Source organism: Alexandromys fortis, unplaced genomic scaffold, assembly GCF_014885135.2.
Source record: "Alexandromys fortis isolate MF-2015 unplaced genomic scaffold, M_Fortis_MF-2015_v1.1 scaffold_168, whole genome shotgun sequence".
Classification (NCBI taxonomy): domain Eukaryota; kingdom Metazoa; phylum Chordata; class Mammalia; order Rodentia; family Cricetidae; genus Alexandromys; species Alexandromys fortis.
In genome coordinates, this window is record NW_026068058.1 from 1,801,386 (window position 1) to 1,822,479 (window position 21,094).

Genomic DNA, 21,094 nt, shown 5'->3' on the forward strand with positions numbered 1-21,094 from the left:
TGCATGCTGTCCAGATCTCCAGGATCTTACCTTTCATGAGTTCTCACCCAAGCTAGGGTGGACTTTCGGCGATGCCTTCGAGTTGTCCATGTGCTTATAACTGCTCACCCGTACCCCTGCAAGTGACCCCAATAAACTCAGTGGCTCCTTAAGTTGGACTTTGGGGAGGTATTGAGGGTGAGCAGCTTTGTTCCCGTCTCGCCAGTGGTGTCACGTGACACAAGTGGCACCTGGACAAGGACTAACAGTAACAAAGCTGGCTTTAAGAGGAGTGACTGCACAGTCTTGGCTATGGAGCAAGAAGTGCAACAGAGGATGAACGGTGGGAAAGTGGGCACACATTTCAGGGGAGTCCTCATAATGTCCATCTGTCTTCTTCCTCAGGCACGGGTTGCATGGGTTTTGCTAGTGAGAGCTTAACTTTCTGAGCCATCAGAAAGCAATGTGTTCATGGTGTGTATCCCAAACTGAGCATCTGCCTCTGTGAAGCATTGAGTGGCGTGGCTGTTAGGCATGTGTAGTTTACTATGTGGTCTGACCTGTATGGTTTACTTTGTGGAGCCTGCCTGAGAATGGGTGAAGGTTTAGGACAAATTTTCCAGGCACTGAGAGTAAAATGATGAGAATGTCATCAGGTTTCCATGGAGGTTGCACTGGTATAGGTATCAACTTATTTGGCTTGAGCTGAGACCGGTGTTGGTGGAAATTTGCTTGTGAATGAGAAGAATCACAGCGGGAAAAAGTGAGGCTAGCATCCTCTCCGCTGGCCTCTGATTTGTTAGGTAATTTAGAGAAAAGAGAGAATGAGATGGAGGAGAGGGTTTGTCATTTCTTATGGTTGGGGATGGAGGAAGAAAAAAGAATACAAGTTAGATTTGTGCTGACAAGCGCTGTCTGGTTTCCAAAACTTGTAACCAGACTTGGGAACCGAATGAGGAGGAAGACAACACCATAGAGGAAACAGAAGATGTCTCTCAAATTCAATCTTTAACAGAGAAGAAGGAAAAGTTCATGATTCAACACTCCGTCAGGGGCTTTAATAACAGACAGCAAGGAAGGGAGTGTGGTAGAAACGATAGAAGACAGCCTGTAACTCTGGCTTTTAATAGAGACAAAGGTAAATTCTAATTCAGCATGGACAAAGGACCTTGACAATGGCCCAGACTCCAAAAATGTATGATAAAGCTGGGCGGTGGTGGGGCCCACCTTTAATCCCAGCACTAGGGAGGCAGAGAGAGGCAGATTTCTGAGAGTTTGAGGCCAACCTGGTCTACAAGAGCTACTTCCAGGACAGACCCCAAAGCTACAGAGAAACCTTGTTTTGAAAAATAACAAAACAAATAAAAGATCTTTGATGACTAGGAAATCCTCTGCATCTGAACTGCTTGAACTGGGATGATTGTTGAATCAATATAGCAGCCCCTTGATAACTGACTTGTGAAGCTGTGGGACATGGGGGGGAAATGGGATAGGTTTAAGAGATACAAAGGTAGAGAAATGTAGTACTGTGGCCATGGCCAACTCCTTGAGGCAAAGAGGACATAAACCAAAGCAGCTGGAAGTGAATCAGTCCCCGATGGACTGGTTTACAGGAGTCATTGTGAATGCTTGTTCTTACCAGCATAGATCCCAGAGACTGGAAGGCAATGGTGGCAGGACAAGCATCGCTCAGAGAACTGGACACACAAGAAGGAGTGCTTGGTGTTGAATTTACAGGGCCAAATCAGACTATGTTCACTAGAGAATTGAGAAAAACAATTCACTAAGAGATATGGATCCCTGGCTGTGTTGTTCAGCCCTATGATAGGACATAATCTTTATGACATCCAGTGAGTTCAGCGGACTTAAATCACATAGAGTAGCATGTGAATCAGGCTCACAAGATGCTAAAGCAAATAAAAACATATGTAAAAAAGGAAATCTAAGCAGAAGGACTGTGAGGTTCAAGCTCCAATTTCAGGAACAAAGGGACATCATAGGTTTCTGGAAATTTGAAGAGAATGTGAGATGTACTAGGCAGATAAATCATCCTCTATTTCTTGGCAGATACCCAGGCACTTGCTAACACATACAGGCAATACACAGGTAGGCATTCATACACAGACTGTTAGACAGGTAGCAGGTGGGTACACATAGCTCTACACAGGCTGGATGACAATGGCAAGGGGCAAAGAGCAAAAGGGAAAGCTCACACTTCTGACCTAAGACTGTATTTATATGAAATCTGCACAAACATGGCATTCTTCCAGAGACAGCCACAAAACAGATTATATTACTGCCCCCAGGTCCCTGGTTATATAATGTCAGCCATCATTAGCTGACTCATGGCCCCACTGGATGCCCAGTGTCAGTCCTATTATTTTCTACACATAAACTGCCCTGTGGAGCCCTTTGTTCTATTTTGTGGCTCATCTGCACTGATCAGAGACAAATGTTGCTCAATTTGCATTAAGTCAGAGTCCATACAGAAAAATATATGCTCAAAGACCAAAGGTGCGACTGATGAGCCTTTGAAGAGCCTTAAGTCCCCTGAGGAGTTCATCACAGGAACAAAGGAAACAGAAAGCCAAGAAGTGCAAGTGAGTCCCCATTCTCCTCCCCAATGCAGAGCAAGGAAGTGCACAGGTATGGGAGCCTCTCTGGCTGCTCCCCTTAACAGGGTAGCCAGGGTGCCTGCAATGAGGACCATGCAGAGTGACAGAAAGCCTCATATTGAATTATGGATTTATTTTTCTTTTATCAATGTAGTTAATGCTGGAGCACGCTCTGCCTTAGAGTCTGGTGTTCCCAGGAGTATCAGAGGCAATAAATATCAGATGATAGATATGATAACACAGAAGTATTTATAGAAAATGACTAGTTTTAACTTAAGGTTGGGCAGCTTTCTACCTTGACTGTGTTGTTAACCAGATAGATATCTGAGGCTTTTCAAACTATGAAGGATATTGCTACTGTCGTTGGTTATATGCCCAAATTAGACAATAAGTCCCCATTGATGATGGCTCCAAAAGCTTTGATATTAACAGAAAGAGAATGAAGTTAGAACTGAAATGAAAGTGCTCTACCTATTGGCTGGTTTTTATAGTGACAGAAGGTGTCATGTTGGTTGCTGGGGGATTGTCACTAGTGTTTCTACATGACTGTTGAATGCTACAATATCAAAATCTCAAGCAAGATTCCATCGAAGGTGCAATAGTGGCATGAACCATTCAGGGTGCAACCAACTGCTTTCCATTTGGATCGAAGGGCCACTCAACAGAGGGAATTTTACATGTACTATCTAAGTTAGTTCAAAATCATTGGTTAGAACAATCATTGACCAGCAGGGATGAACTAATAACAGTCATTGTTTTCTTAAATCAATGAAATATGTCTCACAATCTGGCTTCTAAACATGCTTGCATATGCCTATAGATGACTATTATTCGCTGCAATAGATTATAAGAGAAAATTCCCTTTTATAAATTATAGTGTCCACAGAAGCTCAAAACTATTAGCAAAGTTCCTCAGAAAAAGTGGCTGTTACTATGGGATAATGGCACAATGCTTAGCGTTAGACAGACTTCTCTATCACCACCTCCAGGACTCAGGGAGCATTGAAGAAGAGGCAGCAAAAATAATGAGAGTTGGTATAAGGGACTGAATGTTATGTAGCAATTTCTTCCCAATTGAAACATACCATGGAAGAAGGAAGCTGGAAGCTGGAGAAGTTCCAAAAGACTTCTTAAGACGCAGAGAAAAAAAAAAAACTCACAAGTCTCAATAAATTCCTGAAGTTTACAAGATTCACAAAGCCCTCCTTTCCTAAGGGTATATTACCAGTAAAGACTATAGAGAAGAAGAGACTCTCTAACCTACAGAGATACCCATAAGTCATGCAGAAAGATTCAGAATTTCAGCTTTTGAGTATTGTCACCTGTAATGGAGTATACCTTTGATGGTGCAAATGTCATTCATTCCTCTATATTCCTGTAGGTAATTCAAATAAATTCTATGTTCACCACATAGCCCTGATGATATTTTTGCTTTGGTGTGCTATTTATTCTCTATCTAGTGTGAAAAGACATTTGTTCATGATGCATCCAGAAAAGTGTCACACTGCTATGTGATTCTGCCTCATTATAGACTCAGAGTCAATAGCACAAAGGATTATTGCCTGAAATCTCTAGAACTGTGAGCCAAAAGTCAAGTCGTCTTCCCTTAAATTGTTTATGTTAAGTTCCACACATATCCCATTCAGGAGAGGGTTAGAATGCAAGATGAAGATGAAGTGGTCTTGAGTGGCCTAGTCTAGGTTGGAAGATGCATACAGAAGAATCAAGAGACCAAAAGGGTATCTGATTGTCCACTTGTCCTCCTCACCTCCTCTGCCTGGCCATATACATAAGCATCCTTGGAGGACTTTTCCTGGCTACCCAAAAAGGAAAAAAAAAACCTGTCAGCTTGCTACACAGGTTTTGGTCAAAATAGCAAGATCTGCTAACTTCTACTTTTTTTTTTCTGTTTTTTTTTTTTATCTCCATTGACCTTTCCTGAGTAGTACAAATATTGGAGCTCACTGTAGCTTCTAGACTGGGGTTGGCAGAGCAGTGGGTTGAATCCTGCTGGATGCACCATAATAGGAATTTAGATAAATAGGTACTCAAACATTAAGAAGCTCTAGTGCCCTAAATGACCAGATAACTGGGAGCTAAGTGTAATAATTCAGGTCTGTAATCCAGCACTTAGGAGGCAGAGGCAAGAGCTCCATGAGTCATAAACCAAATGCATCTGTTGCAAGCCTGGACTACTGAGCAAGGCCAGAAAGTAATCAAACCAAGCCAAAACTAAGCAAAAACAATGCAAATTAGAAAAAAGGAAACAGAGAGCCTAGGTAGAAATTAATGATAAAATGATAGAACAATTTCTCGAATACACTTAGTATGCGTATAATATGGATGTATATGAATATACTTCCTTATAACTATACCCCCTAAGTGTGTTTAAGCATTGTGTGATGGTCAAGACTTATTTCAATATTTAAGAATATGACAATGTTAAATAAGTTCTTTGGTCATACGCAGTGATACATAGATCAAATCTTTATACCATATTTGACATGCAAATTGAGACACAATTAAACTAGAAAACTCCTTCAGGGGGACAGTGGCATGAGGTATGGCAGCAGGTGGAGGGGAAGGAGCAGGAACAAGGTATAGTAACTCAGGTATGAAAAATGCCTCATCAAAACCCATCACTATGTATGTATCAAACATTAATAATCTAAAAGGGTAAAGAACCAAGGGTTGTAGGCACGCAGTAGGCATGAATGCACATAAATGTGATGTCTTCAGCGCATTGACTCCTGTGCTAGCTGAACCGGCAGCTACAAGTGCAGGCTGCTGCTTTTCTGTTCTCCCAAAATACAAACCTCCAGGCCTTTGTCAGAGTGATGGAAAGCCTATCAGTGAGTTAACCTGAGCCAGCGAGAGGATTTGACAACGTCTTAAATAGGTTTTCAACCAATCTTCATTAATTTAGCTCTTTCTTGTCTAGCCTGCTTCTAGCATGCTTGATGTCACCATTATTGAGTCTTTTGGAGGTGCTGGTATAAATTGTGTTTGCTGTTGGATTTCCTCCTGATTGCTTGGCATTCAGTTTTCTCGAGCCTCAAAGCTGTTTTCCCCATTGTCCATCTGATTTACACCACATACAGTTCAGATATCAGTTACTCCTTCCCCGCCTTCTTTGGCTAGCCTTTGTTATCCTTTGGTCAAGATGTTAGGAAAAAAAAAAGCAGCTTCAGGGGACCAATTGACTATCTTTATGCAACCCTCTTTACTTTTTTATTCGCCTGAATTAATAATGCACATTTAGAGCAGTGGAATTTTAGAGATTTTATTTCTGAAGCCATCTCTGTTTAGTCCTCGGACATGAAATGGTAGCATGGTGGCAAAGGAAATTGTTGTTCCAAAAGGACTTTTTCTTACTGCTTTAAAAATAATCTCCACTGTTTTCTTGAACCAAATGGGAGTAGTGATGAACCTTATCTTAGCATCTCCTTGTAGATCATCTTTAAAGAAATCACTGTAAGATATTATGACTTTACTTATCCTTCGGTGTTTTGTAATTTCTTAGCTTTTCTTCTTCTTTATCTGCTGTTAAATACGCACTAAACTTCCTGAATTTGTCCTCTATGTCTCTCCGTCTTGCATTTTGTAGATAGTTCCTAGCTACATCTTCTGGCTCATGCATTAGCTCCACACATTGTCCACTCTGCAAAGTTACTTAACACTGGTTTTTCAGTTAAGTGCTGTAATTCGTATTGCCTCACACTTGAATCCTGTCTTACATTGCTGCTATTTTAAGTGCATCTCTATGTGTCAATTTTTTTTGAAATGTCTGTCTTTCTCAGGGTATCCTTCTGCTCAGATGCTGCTATTTCATGACAACCTTCTTTCTTGCCTGTTGTAAGATGTTTCTCTTCAGTGATGATGGGGGAGGTCCTGCTTCTGGGTACATGTATGATATTTATTGTGTAGTAAGGTGATTTTTCCCCCTTTTTGAGTAACCAGACAACATCCTCCAGTGGTACCTGTGTGAGCATCAGGTAGAGGAGATGGAGAGGACAAGTGTATAACCAGATATCCTCTAGGTCTCGTTGATTCTTCTTTGAGCATCTTTCCTAGAGCAAGCCACTCAAGGGCACTTCATCTTGCATTCCAGCCCTGTCCTGAAGAAGACAGTTGGAGAACTCTAGTTCAGGATGATGCCATCTACACTCCACTTTTGAGAGCTTCTCCACTCATCCATGCTCCATTCATGCATCTCTTTCTCAAGTTCTAATCCTGTTATTCTTAATTGTTTTGAAATAAAATGTTCCATAAAGCTCATGTAATCCTAACATCTATTTCCCATCCTATTATATTTATTTAAAAATATTTTCTTCATCTGCTCTTTTGCATAGCTGATCTTGGCCTCCAATTCAGTACCCATACATCCCACCCCACCTATCAGACTGATATAGCCAGCATCCTCCCTACTTTACAAGGCTGTCAACAGGCTTTAATCCAATCAAAATTAGTTTCCCAATTTTCAGGTACCTCCGGAAAAACTCTAGAGTCGTTACATTCCTCTGGTTATTCTTTCGTGGTCTCCTCTACTAGGGACTTTGTCGTACTAGGCCAGCTGGACTACTTAGTAGAAGTTCAGAGACTTCTCTCTTTCCTGATAACCTCATCTGTTAGGATAGCTTTCACTAGTGATGTGATGATTCCACCTTGATCATCCCACAACCTGTGTGAAATGGTCCATCCTTGCCTGCTGATCAGGTCATGATGAGGACATATAGACGGTATTCCAGAGTAGAACGCTGACATCCTATTTTATAGTTGGTTGTTCCCTATAGCCTGTCAGTCTTATTACCACGTCAGTCTTGGATTAGTTTCAATTTCCCAGCAAAAAGAAACATTAAGTGGAGACTTGCAATTAGTGTGCAAGTAACTGATCAAGGGAACCCCGGGGATCAATATTTGGGGGCTGCAGCCAACTCAGCTAGGACTTCTCTGGCTGGAGGGGATTTTGGAAGTGTCAGATAATTCTGGATCACGAGCAGGCTGCTTATTATGGTGAGAAAATGTACAGAATTTGGAGCCAACTCAAAATAGCATTTCTTCCTTTTTCATTTATTAGCAATGTGATTTGGCAGGTGAGTTAACTTCCCTGAGCCCTTGTAACCTAATATGTAACAATATGGGATTGTATTACATCATGCCTAAGGTCTCTATAAAAGCAGATGATTGAATTATTTGTCAAGCAATGCTTTGTTGTTTTCTGGAAAGTTCCACTCTAAACTCAATTCCAAATTATAGATTCTTGCCCCACTTAGCCTTTCAAAGGCATTATTCCTCTCTTATCTGACAACCCCAGTGTGCTTCTCTCTACTCAGTCTGTGCCAGAGGAAGGCCACACACATTTCTGAATCTTGATGGGTCATTTGCTGGTGGGGAAGACAGAGTGTGTGTTGTCTGACACCCTGAAACATCCCACCCCATGATGTATAGACAGGAAAGATGTTATAGCACTATGGAGTCAGCAGCAACTGCCCCCCTCAAGACCCTAAAGACTCTTGGTTGTCACTTCAAGTCACACACACCCTCTCAACGGTTAGACCATCATAGTATTCATATAAACACATTGCGCACTGTTCTCTTTTCAAAATGTATTTTACACTTATTTATGTTTATTGTGTTTAAGTGTTTGATTAAATATATTTATGTATGTATATCATGTCTGCGTTCCTGGTGCCGAAGAGATCAAAAGAGAGCATTATATCTCCTGTGTCCCCAGAACTAAAGTTACAAATAGTGTGGGTTACTATGCGGTTGCTGGAAGCTGAGCCTGGATCTCCTATAAGAGCCGTGAGTGCCATTAACTACAAAGCCATTTCCTCATCTTCTAGAACTAAGATCATAACAAATATAGCAGAATTTGGTTCTCTTACATAACTAAAAGAAGGGGATTTTATAATTCAATTTTGAAGTGTTCACCAAGTTTAGTTCAAAAATATCTTTACAGTATGACATATAGTCACAGCTCAGTGTTCAGCTTGTTTGCCAGTATGTATAATGTGTATGATACATAGATCACCTTTTCCTTGCATCTTTACAGACAGGAATATAGAGAAACAAAAAAGTTTTGTGTCTTGTCAAATGTTTCAACATTTTCTAAGGGAAATGAGAACATTTCGATGTATTCAAGTGAACTATGTTAACATGTACGTATCTTTTCCTTATAATTTTTCTCTTTCTTGGGAAAAAAAGTCCTTAAATAACTTTGGTCCAGCAGATTGCAAAACGTAGTTTGGGCTTCATAATTTGAGTATCACATCTCAGCACAGTTCTGGAAAAGAGGAAAGTATGAGGAGAGCAAACTTGGCTCCTGATTCATTTCATATTACTTCAGCTTTTTGTCATACGAGCCTATGATTGCCTATGGTGTTGTCATGTATTTCTAATAATGTATGGGTGTAATGAACGGGTCATAGCCCAAGATGCTATACCTTATGTTGAGAAGTCTTATCTGCAAGGCAGTTCTTTATTGGTTCTATGTCTGTTGTCACCAGAAGAATAAAGAATAGCAGAAGCATGTGTATGTGAATAGTTTGTACCTGAAGAGGCCAGCTTCTGACTATGTGTCAAGAATATGGCGATTAACCTTAAAACAGAATGTACAAAATGAGTAGTAATCAATCTGAGACTATCATAGCCATCCATCCATCCATCCATACATCCATCCATACATACATACATATTTAGTGATATTTTATTTGTAATTTATTTATTTATTTATTTATTTGGTTTTTCGAGACAGGGTTTCTCTGTGGCTTTAGAGCCTGTCCTGGAACTAGCTCTGTAGACCAGGCTGGTCTCAAACTCACAGATATCCGTCTGCCTCTGCCTCCCGAGTGCTGGGATTAAAGGCGTGCGCCACCATCGCCCGGCTTTATTTGTATTTTAATAAATAAAGTTTGCCTGAAGACCAGAGAGTAAAACAATCTCCCTGGCCAAGCTTACAGATCAAACAGTGGTGGCACACACCTTTAATCCCAGTAGCCACCCTAGTTTATCATAGAAATGGGGTGGTGGTGGTGCATGCTTTTCATCCCACTCCTAGAGAGGAATATAAGATGGGAGGAGACAGCTCTCAGACACAGTCTCATTCTGAGATTCCTACAGGCAAGATAACCATTTCGGACTGAGGTAGATGGAAGAGTCAGTGGCTGGCTGCTTTGCTTTTCTGACCTTCAGGTTGAATCCTCATATCTGCCTCTGAGTTTTTATCAATAGTTCTACATACTCACATCCTCTGTGCTCCATCCACCCATCATCAGGTGGATTCACATACACAGACAGCCGTATTTAGCCTGCAAACTAGGTTGGCATTTACAAGGAAACAATAAAGAATATAGGCAGCATTTACCAAACGCATAGCAAGAAAAGTTTCTAATTTGATGTCTACGAAAGGGGCTTATAAGCCCCAGCTTAATAAAAGTGTGCAGAATGAGCCCGGTTATGAAACTGAAGTGTGGAAAGGGGCTGCCATGAAGGTGATACTTTTATAGGAAGCAGAACCCTCACACAACACTCTCTGGGATAACTTATAATATTAGCTTCTGGAAATGTCCTTTGAGATCCTGACTACTAGGTCTGAGATAAGTAACAATTATAAAAATATGAGTTTATACTTCATTTAATATGGCTCATGTATTAGAGATGTTTAATAATAGCATTACATTGACTTTCTGGTATATGGCATCTAGAATTCCCAAATTCGTGCGTTGAATATTTCAGAGTGTTCCCAGTCACCTTTATTTCCCTTTATTACGATGCTGGCTAGATTATTCATCTGTTCAATTCATTCTTTTAGGAATAAAGTACTTTTTATTGTATGACTTACAGTCTGATTTGTTGCATGAAGTGAAATTGCCTGTTCATCCTTTGCACATGGAACCTTCTTACCATGTGGCTCTGGTGTGTCTGCAATGGGCACAATCTGCTTAGGGAATATTTCAGTAACTGTGAGATTATGGCAGCCAGAGAACAGTTCTTTCCTAGCCCTCCTACCCCATACTGGGAATCTGGCTGCTTTGTTTCAATTACATTTAATATCTTTAGTTTCAGCAACCCTTAGCCTGCTGTGATTAAATATTGATACTGTTCTTCAATTTAGACTTCAGTTTTTACCTTTGTTAATAGTTGTGCTGTATCTGGGGACAGGATGCTTATTAAATTTTCCCCTTTCCACTCCCAAAATCATATAAGTGAAGACAGAACTTGAAAAATTGCTTCCTTTAACGAAATTGATGAAGACATACTGATAGCTGTCTCCCTCGCAAGTCTCTGCACTGCAAGGCTGAGAATGCTCCCTCACAGGGTCTACATCTGACTGTGAACCTCTTGATTTTTTTGTTTGTTTGTTTTTTAATTAATTTATTTATTTATTAAAAATTTCTGTCTCTTCCCCACCGCCGCCTCCCCTTTCCCTCCCCCTCCCCCAATCAAATCCGCTTGATTTTTATATCGTTAACATTCTTCTTTATTTTTTAATTACATATGCGTGTGTGAGAGACTGTTTCTATGTGAATATTTGCCACATGTGGATGGATGTCTGTGGAATCTGGAAGAGGGTGAAGGACCTCCTGGAAGTGGAGCTACAAGAAGTCGCCGGAACTGAACTTGTAACCTCTGTAAGAGCAGCATGTACTCCTAGCCATGGAGACATTTCTCTAGCCTCCATCTTAATCTGGTCTGTGGATGCTAGTACCATCACTGACGTGTAGATGATCAGTTACTCTTGAGCAACTCAGGTGAACAATGGAAGTATCCCGTTTCTTGCTTCTGTCTTCCTTTGCTGGTAGTCAGGGACTTCAAAATCAAATATCTCAATGCCTCATTCTGACTTTGCAGAGGGAGATGGAATAACCATAATGGTTAATTTTAGGCGAAAGCTTGACTGGATTAAGAGATATCCACATATCTGAAAAGTCATTGCTTCTTGTTGTCCACTGAGGTGTTTCTGGAAGTCCTGCACATTAGTTGACTGGGTAAGGAAGGCCCATCCTACCTGATGTGAACAGCTTACCTGCGGAACTACAGGTAGAAGATGATGGGACCTCTCATCACTACAATCAGAGGAGCTCATTCCTATAATGAATCAGACAATCTACCTGCCTATCGGCTATCATTTATCATATTTACTTATTTCTGTCTCTCTATAGGTCCTATTAGAGCTCTCTTTCTTGAGAACACTGACAAATCTAGGATCTTCTCCAGATTTCTGATAATCATCCAGCGGTATTAAACCCAATGTCCTGAGTCCTCACAGCCTCACACTGGAAGTTTAAGGTATTTATACAGTGAATTTGCTTTCATCTCTCGTGAAAGGAAAAAAGTGTTCTGGAATGGGACAACTGGCTTATTCCCACAGAACGCTGTAGTGCTAGTCACATCGAGGGGTGTGAAGAGTCCAAAGGAAGTATGGTGGGCAAACAAGATGTTCTAAAAAGTCCCTTTTTGAATTTAGTATATTTTCAAGGTCTGGAGGAAAAGTGATATTAATGTGATTCCAATTAAAATTATAGAATCATATGAACAGAGCCAGAATTAAAACTGCATGAGCCAGAAGAGAAAGTGACTCTTTCATCTCTATAGATGAGGCCTTCCCACCTCTGGCTTCTGCAGTGGGTCATGTGGCAGGGTCAGCAGTCAGCATACTGTGCTCATTACTCTCTCCTTTTGTCATCTGCCTGACAATATAGTCATTTTGTATCAACTCACTGAACTTACGACTTGTTCCTAGAGCTCCTTGACACTTATATGACCTTTACAATAGCTGGATTTTTTTATTATTATTTTTCATTATTGCTTCTACTAAGAAGGTAGAGAAATAGAGTGGCTCGTCACTCCTGCTCTTTTGGAAGTTTGCCTTCGTCATGGTGCAATGCTTAGAGTTCTTATTTTCCATTTCCTGCCTCTTGCCTCTGGTGATGACCTGCTAGGTTTCCTTGGGATTTAGGATAGAAGTCCCAGGGGAGATATTTCTCTTGTTTTGTTGCCCAAACTCTTTGCCACATTAACCCTAGTAGCTGAGACCACCTTCATATGTACGAGACAAAATGAAGCAATATTCAACATCATTACCTGAGAAGTGATTTTAACTTAGAAAGTTTCATTTAAACTTTAGTCATTGTTTGTAAAGATCATCCAGTGTCTTCTGATCAGAAAGGGATGATGGGAACAATGACCCTGTTAATTATCAATCAAGCAAAAGGCGAGCTAAAATGTCTTGGTAAGTCAAGACAAGTACTGTGAGGTGGGACTAGATTTTCCTAAATCAAACTGTTATCTGTAGCACCTTGCTTCTGACAGCATATGCTCTGTAAATGGAACAACTTACATATTTACTTCCCAGAAGAAAAAAGGAGGAAGCAAATCGAATCTTCTAAAGCTGGCCTATTGACTTGAAGCATAGTTTGAAACTAATTTACAGGAAAAGAAGTATGTCTAAGTAACTCACAGCACTGTCTGTTCCTAGTGTAAACAAACAAGAACAGTAATGAATTCTAGATGGTTCCTGGCCAGCCTGCTGTGCAGAGGCGACGTCATTTGCTTTGGTCGATTCCTGATGCGTTGAATAGCTGCCCAGAATTGAGATCCAGTTGCCAGAGGGGATGAAGAATTAAATCTCAGCTTTCCATGGTGCGTAAATGCCTGAGTGAAGATGAGATAGAACAATCTGCTGCCCCAGTGAGATGGCATGAGGTAGAGGATTGAGAGGATTGCGCTAATCCTGAGACACAAGTCTGAAAGTCCAGCTACATCCACTATTTGAGTTGTCCCTTCTGAATTCCAAAAGTATCTGAAAAAGAAAGATGGCCCATCACCTACCCACGTATATTTTTGCCATGCTTGTCTCGAAGCCTAGGCCTAGGAAGTGGCCAGTCTATTCCTTACATATGTCCTCGAGAAGAAAGCAAGTCCCATGATTGGTGAACTCAAGAGAAGGAATCAAGGACCGGGATCTCAGCTCGTTTTACTCACTTGCCTTTGGATGTATCTAGGGATGTCAGTTCTAAATCTATACTGTTGATAAGGAGCTTTGAAAAGATGCTCAGGTCCAGAACCCATTCCCAAGAGGATGCTTTAGTTCATTAGGGCAGTGGGAGCTCTGGGTACTTCAGAGCCTCGGGACTCTTCAGGACTCAGTACCTGGCTCCAATACGTAGCCAGAAGTGACAAAGTACAAGCGAAACCATTCACAGGACAAATGAATCCCCTGCCCTTTCCTGTGGAAGTAGCCTGAGGCTGTCTGTGATGCTCCCCGACAAGATGGGTGAGGATGTCAGTTGGAGAAGGTATTAACAAACCTAGTTGTAGTGACACATTGGAGAAGTTCTCTTAAGTGTGTTTTACCACGAATGCATCTGACTTCCCATCTTGATGACTCCTCTATTATATCTCATTTTGTTCCAAACTTAGAAATGTGATAAGTTTTTTTTTTATTAATTTTCAGCCTCCACTGCAAGATAAGGCACTTGCCATCTTCAGCTAGACTCTTCCATCTGCTATCAGTTAGTTTTGCATCCCACGATTCTCTACGTCTCATCTCGTGCATCCCTCTGAGGACCAAAGACTCTATACCCAGAGAGGCCTTAGAAATATCCTCAGACTTCCTGTCAAGATAATTTCATTTTTATGAAGAAATATGGTCAAAGCACAAGTATCTTCTGTACTTATCCTAAAACTCCTGAAAAAATATATATGTAGCTATCTATGATATATTTGTAGAAAGAGAGAATATATTTCTGAGTGTTAAACAAAATCAAACAGCCATATTTGGTACCTGTCATGATGTTGAAGGCTGCATTAAAAGAAAAAAAAAACTCACCAAGCTTTTGTTTTCTGAAGGATTTGGGGATCCACTGTAACCAATCTAAAACCCTGCCTGTATTTATGAAACCATGGTTGATTTGAGGAAGCTATAAGTTTCTTTTCTTGGAAAAGTCATTGAAGACTAAGATTTTATTTTTATCTTTGAATGGAGAGACTCTACAATTAGGATTTGTGTGCATGTGGTGTGTTCTAGAGTTATATAGGCTACCTAAATATCTCCCCACTGAGATATTTTCAGCCAGCCAGGCGATACAGACAGACCCAAAAAAGCAAGGCAGTGTTGTCTGTGTAGGGAACGACTGTAAACAGAGTACAAGTATGTCCCGGCGATGCCAGGCCCTCATTCCAGAAGTGTGGCCACCAGGCAGTGAGGCACAATGCTTCTAATCTGCTGTGCAGCTGCAATGCTAATGAGCCAACTGCTCTGTCTCACATTTGCCTGGAAGGAACGGCGGTGTCGCCCCCACAACTTGCTATGATTTCTAATGCAGTTAGAAGGGCTCAGCCACCATGCACCCAGATTGGCAAATGACAGGCTGTACACAGCGATGGGGCATTATACTTACCTTACTTCTCCCAGACCCTAGAGAACAAAAGGTTTAGTACCTAAAGGCAAATGGCCAGTAGGACAGGAAAGGAGAAGGGCAGTTTTCTTCCTTAAGTGTTCAGAGAAGGGGAAGGTCTCAGAGTGTACCGACGTTGGTAAAGGACAGGATCTCTTGGAGATGCTTAGCAAGTGGACCTGAATCAGGTCATCCAGCAGGAAAGGGGAAAGAGAACGGAAGCCAGGACTCGAGAGTCACTGCTGATCCTTAGCTGTCATTTAGGACTGGTTGTCGTTTCTTTCTTCATCACAGAAGACAACAATTGTCTTATGAGATGGCAGAGGAAGGCCCCTCCTGCTCAGGAATTCATGCTCCTTCTCCACACTTAGCAGAGGACTCGCATCAGGGTTGTTTAGTGTCACTGCTTGTGCTGTGGGTGTTTCTGTGCCTGCAGCTGTGGGGTAATGCCAGGGTGTGGATGCAGAGTGAGAAGCTGCTCCTCTCCTGAAGGAAGACTGTCTTGAAGAAATGCGCCCCTCCCCCATCCCGTATAGGTTTCTTTCTCTCCTTCCCCCCCATCCTTACAAGTGCACAAAACCCTGTCATTCTTTTTCATATAAAAATAGAAAAGGTTTAAATAAATATCTAGGGAAGCCAGAAAAAGAAGAAGAAAAAGAAGAAGGAGAAGGAGGAGAAGGAGAAGGAGAAGTCACAAATGGAAAGATGCTGAGGAATTAGTAAAGCAGCTATAAAGATGGAGCCCTATGCCTGTCCTTGGTGTTGAGGGTCAGACTCCCAGCTGGAAGCACAAACATCACACAGAGTGTTGGAGATCATCATCCTCCAAACTGGAGCCTTCATCCCGTTCTCTGGGCTCTTGAGCAGGAAGTGTTGCAGTCAGTGCTATTGATAGGACCCTGAACTGCTTTGTCATGAGTGAAGTTAGCTTTTCAAGTATTGCTTAAAGTAATCCCCATGTTGGGGTTTTGATTTTAAATATTAGTCAACTTATTTTCCACACTAGACAGTTCTTGTCTCTCGTTCCACTCAAGCCCAGTCTCAACAAAACACAATAGAAGGTATGGGTAATGATGAATGGTTAAAGGAGGAAAAGTTGAGTTTACAGTTATTGGTAAGAATTTAATTAAGAAGACAAGAAAGTGAACCGTGTGACTTGAGATAGATAATAAGAGATTAGTCCATGATGTATAAAAAGTAAAAGAAAGACAAAGATGATGGAGATTTTCATAAGTTTGAGGGTGTGTGAAGTAAGAGAGGTGTGGAGAGTTCTGACGGAAAGTGGGGATGACTCACTAGGAACAAAGCTGCGAATGTGGCAGGCCTGAGGGTCATAGAAGGCTTCATTGGGGATGAAGCAGTTGAGAGCCTAGCTGGCCTCTTGTCCTTGAAGAGATAGTAAACATGATGTCATTATCTTTCAGGACAATAGCCTTGCTCAGTGGACAAGATGTTTAACCATTTAGTAACTGTGAAGAGTGATGAATGGGTCATTGCTTCTGAATGCAGCCATCTAGGTTTTCCCTGAGGGATTCAGTTATCTAATCTCCTGCCTCCTTCCTTTATCCTAACTCTAGGGATCTTTGAATGCTGCAAACCAATCTCTTGCTTTCCTATTTCCAGAGTATACAGTAGTGGTTCATTAGCCTTTTTAATCAATCCATTTTAATGGCAACCCATGTTTGAGAATGAGCTCTTAAAAATTATCCATTCACATATGAAGACAAAATGTTCCGTACTATGGAACTGGGTAGGGGGTTCATGATGTGTGTGTGTGTGTGTGTGTGTGTGTGTGTTCCTATATGTGAAATTCTGCTGTGTAAGGAAATTTTAAACATGTAATAGTGTGCTACCTACAATGTTCTACCTACAATACATCCCCCCTTCTATGTGTTGTTTTATTTTTGTGTTCACTTCTTGAGACTCTGTAGCCCAAGTTCACCTATGTAGCCGAGATTGTCCTCAAGTTTATGGCAATCATCCTTCTTTAGCTTCCCAAGTGCTGGAATGATAGGCATGAGCTAGCTACCCAGGTCTTGACCATGTTTGCAAAGCCAGGGTTCCCTTGTAGTCCTCTAGCCTTACAAAACTGATTGTCCTCCCCTGACTGGTGGCTGATGAGGCAGCATCTATTTCTCTACATGACACATCTTCTATCACACAGGGTGTTTTTCTTTTCAGACCTTGACAGTGCTCCTATTAATGAGTAGTGTCCCTTCGTGTGTTTCCTTTGAATCTTGGCAGACCTTTTTGACTACCACACCAGTGAAATGTGTCAGAATGGACAGGATTATTTCTGAAACTAATCAAATGAATACTATGTGCCCTTCTTTTGTTTGCTCTGAGCCCATGCTCTTGGAACTCATCCTCCAGGCTGGGAGCATGCTCCTCTCCCATCTCATGTGTGAGATCACATCAGAGAGCTCATGTTAATGACTGTTGGACCGTTCAGTTGAGGACCCAGCAAGCAGCCGGTACCAAGTGCCAGATGTGTGATTCAAGGAACGAAGACATTTCTACACTATCCCAGCCCAAGCCAGGATAAGTTACTCCTGTTATACCCTGACCAACTCTTTGCCAAGAGGGTCTTTGGGTATAAAAATTTAAGAGTTTAATTTGTTAATCAGCAAAAGATAACCACGTCTTCAAAGCAGTCATGTAAATGTTAGAGCTAAATGTTTGGGGGTCCTTGGTGTGGTGTGTGTGGGGGTTTCTGTGTGTTACCTATGAGTTTATTAACACATGAGCTTCTTTCTGATTTAATCAAGTTTATACTAGCCCTGAGCTTTATTTATTCTTAAGTACTTTCAGGGTTGGTAGTGCCTGATGACTGTTATGGAACTCCAGACAACTTGAGCATATCTCTAGAGCAGATCATCCAGTCTGGGCAGATTCCAACTACACTGCATTTAACAATTGTCAGTTGTTCCAACTTCTCTGCACATTCTTCCGGATCCTCCATAGCTACACACCCTGAGTATTTTTGGATAAACAGATCTGCTAAGCTGACTTATACCTCTTCCTACTTGACTCTCTCTGTCAATACCTACCTCTTTCTTCCCTTTAGATCTTGGGTTGGATATCTTACTTGGCAATGGCTTCTTCACCCCATCTGCTCCTGGATTTTGCTTTCCCCCCTTTTTATTTATTTATTTTTCATTTCACATACCAACAAAAGTTTCCCCTCCCTACTGTCTCCCATCCCCCACCTCCCTGCTTCCCACCCCCATCCACTTCTCAGAGGTGGTAAGGTCTCCCTGGGGAGTCAACAAAGTCTGGCATACCATTTTTTTTCCCACGGAGTTTCTATATACTGTTGAGCTGAGTTTAATGTTGTCATAAAAATCTCAGCTCTCTGCATTTTCTTTTAACTATCCTTGTATTAGGAACATTTTTAATCACTCGTATACGGCATTATCACAGTACCTCTTTGTGTATTATAAGTGTATAAACCACACATACACACACATATGATGGCATGCTATGTATCTCTCTCAGAACACACTATCAAATATATAATGAGAAACAAAAAATTCTTTGTAATGGGTTATAATATCAAAGTGCCCTTAGGAGCAGATTCTCATATCTTATAATCCTTAAAGTCTGGAAGATTTTGCAATTGTCTAACTTAAAGGTTTCACACAAGAATTTAAATATACATCCTCCTGTCTTGCTCTGAAGAGACACGGAGGAAATGATCACACAACCCACTCAGCCACTCATGCATTATTTCTTCTTCTGCTTGAAGTCTGCCAGGGTATGTTTCAGAATGCAGGGCATAGGCAAACTCACTAGCACAGTTCTTCCTTTCACCTACCTCGGGTACGTATATGACACTGGAGTGTTTCTGATAGTCTGCATATATCCACTCATCTCTACATATTTTGTTTTACAAAATAAAAGCATAGAGAAATAATCTGCCTTCTCTTAACGAAGAACATCCCCCAAATTATTAGTAACTAAAGAGAGAAAACCAGGAGATAAATCTTTGTGTTTTGACCAATATCCTTTTTTTATGAAGGGGGGGGGATTCCCTAAGAGTTGTTTTTCTCTTTGTTTTCTTAAAGGTGGACGACTGTCACTAAAGGAAATAAACTCTGGTCAGAGAAACAGATGAATGTTTCAACCTGGTGCTATTTTGCTTTTGGCCCAGAAAGGGAAAACACACTTTTGTTAATAGATTTTTTTTCTCTCCTTTCACATGTACCACAGGTTATAGAACACAAATGATGGCAAATCTCCTGCTCTTTGCATTAGAAACAAATAAACAAAAGAATGCCAACCAAACAAAATAATATGATTTATAATTCTCTACAATTGCATCTCTTTACAGCAATATATAATCACACTGCCTCTCTTATTTTTACAGCTTGGAAGGGATGGAGGAAATCACATTTTTTTAACTTTTGCTGATAAAATATAATAAGTAGAATAATAAAATCCATCCATTTTCTTGAGTGTATTGTGGAGAAGGAACAAAATTCTGCAGCTGTTTATTAATCACTTGGATTGTAAATGCAGAATATTTGACTTAAGCTCAATCTGTGCCAAAACAAATATCCTCATAGCAAGCTCTGTATTAAAGCCATTTTTCTCAGATTAAAATCATCCAAGCACTGCCTTTGGTGCTGTGATTGCTCACGGCTCTGGAAATTTCCTGGAGACTTTGGTTCTTTCCCAGCTACCTCACACTCAGAAGATACTCAGGACTCCTTATCTGGGGTCTCTCTTAAACTCCAGCTAGAAAGAGTGTGTGATTTCAGTGGCCATTGTAGAAATATTGAAGATCAGTGGAAACCAATGTCAGCCTTTTCATGTAATCTTTTCTGTTATATTTATATCTTTGACAGACTCTATTCAGGGATTTGATATGCTTTCGACTTTGTGGTGTGTCTCATCTACCCAGTCAACACTTCAGTCAAAGCTATTATTTATTGTATGAGAAATTATAGGAAGTGAGATGCCTATTCAAATAAAGCGTGCTGACTAATATGGATACCATAAATTAAACAAACATCAAAGCCACATATACAATTATATGCATCCCACATAAATTTGAATGTATACGTATAATATATACTGTAAATAAGAGAGGAGAGAGAAAGGTGTCGTAACAACATTGGGGAGCTTATAAAGATGTAGGTGATGTAGAGTATAATTGGATAAAGCTACTTCAAATACAATGAGAAGTAAGGGCCTTTGGAGAGGTTGCTATGTGAATTGCTATTCGAAAAGGGCAGCAGACAGCATAAGCTAGAGAAAAAGGGTTTTGAGTAGAGCATCCAACAAATAGACATTTCCGGTGGGATACAGACAAAGGATGAAGAGGAGAAAGTTGAGATAAGAAGGACCATGGCTGTGGAGTCAAGAGGCTGTCTTATTCTGTGTGGCATGGGGGAGTTTTGAATGTGGCAGTGATGTGTCTAATTCAGAATTCAAAGAGAACACTTCGGCTGCCTTGTGAATAGATGTAGTAGCTAAAGCAGAGCAGAGTGAGTCAGTCACAGTAGTATAGAGAAAGGACATGGTGCCTTGGATGACAGTGATCAACATGAAGAAGGCTGAAAGTAAACAGATGAGATTTGATGGTGGAGGGGACACAGAACATGAGGGTATGGTATACTTATGGACAATGCTCAAGTGGTATTTGCCTTGATGTGGTAGGAGGCCATTTCTTTGCAAAAATGGAACTCTAACAAAAGACAAGGACTGAAAGGAAATATTTGACATTCTATATCAGCGAGTCTTTGATGTAGCTGCTAAGGTCTCTAAATGAGTTTGTTAAGCAGCTCAACAGGAAAGATTTAGACAGAGGGATCATCAGCATAGGAAAGGCACTACCTTCCTTGAGGAGGGATGAAAGGAAGAAGGACCAGGACTGAGCTCCAGGATCACACACTCAGAAGCATCTTGAAGAATTAGCAAAGGGATAACTGGGAACTGCAGCCAGGGAAGTGGGAGGAAACTTCAGGCTGTGGCGTGCTGGAGGGGACAGTGGCTCAAGGTATGTGGAGGGAAAGGTGAAGAGTTGGTGATTGGCTTCTGCTATTGCTTTGGTGGAATTGAGAAGCATTAAGGCAAGAAAGAAAGGATGTCAGA

The 21,094-nt window shown here is 40.9% G+C and overlaps 1 long non-coding RNA gene across 1 annotated transcript in view; it reads left to right on the top strand.

The window, feature by feature from the left end:
- The window catches only part of LOC126487348 (uncharacterized), a 123,451-nt gene extending 109,137 nt beyond the window's left edge, over positions 1–14,314 (top strand). Inside the window, exons 2-4 of the long non-coding RNA XR_007588344.1 lie at positions 11,759–11,885; positions 13,075–13,238; positions 14,053–14,314. This is a non-coding gene — a long non-coding RNA (uncharacterized lncRNA). The remainder of the gene's footprint in view (positions 1–11,758; positions 11,886–13,074; positions 13,239–14,052) is intronic.
- Positions 14,315–21,094: the final 6,780 nt, after the last annotated feature.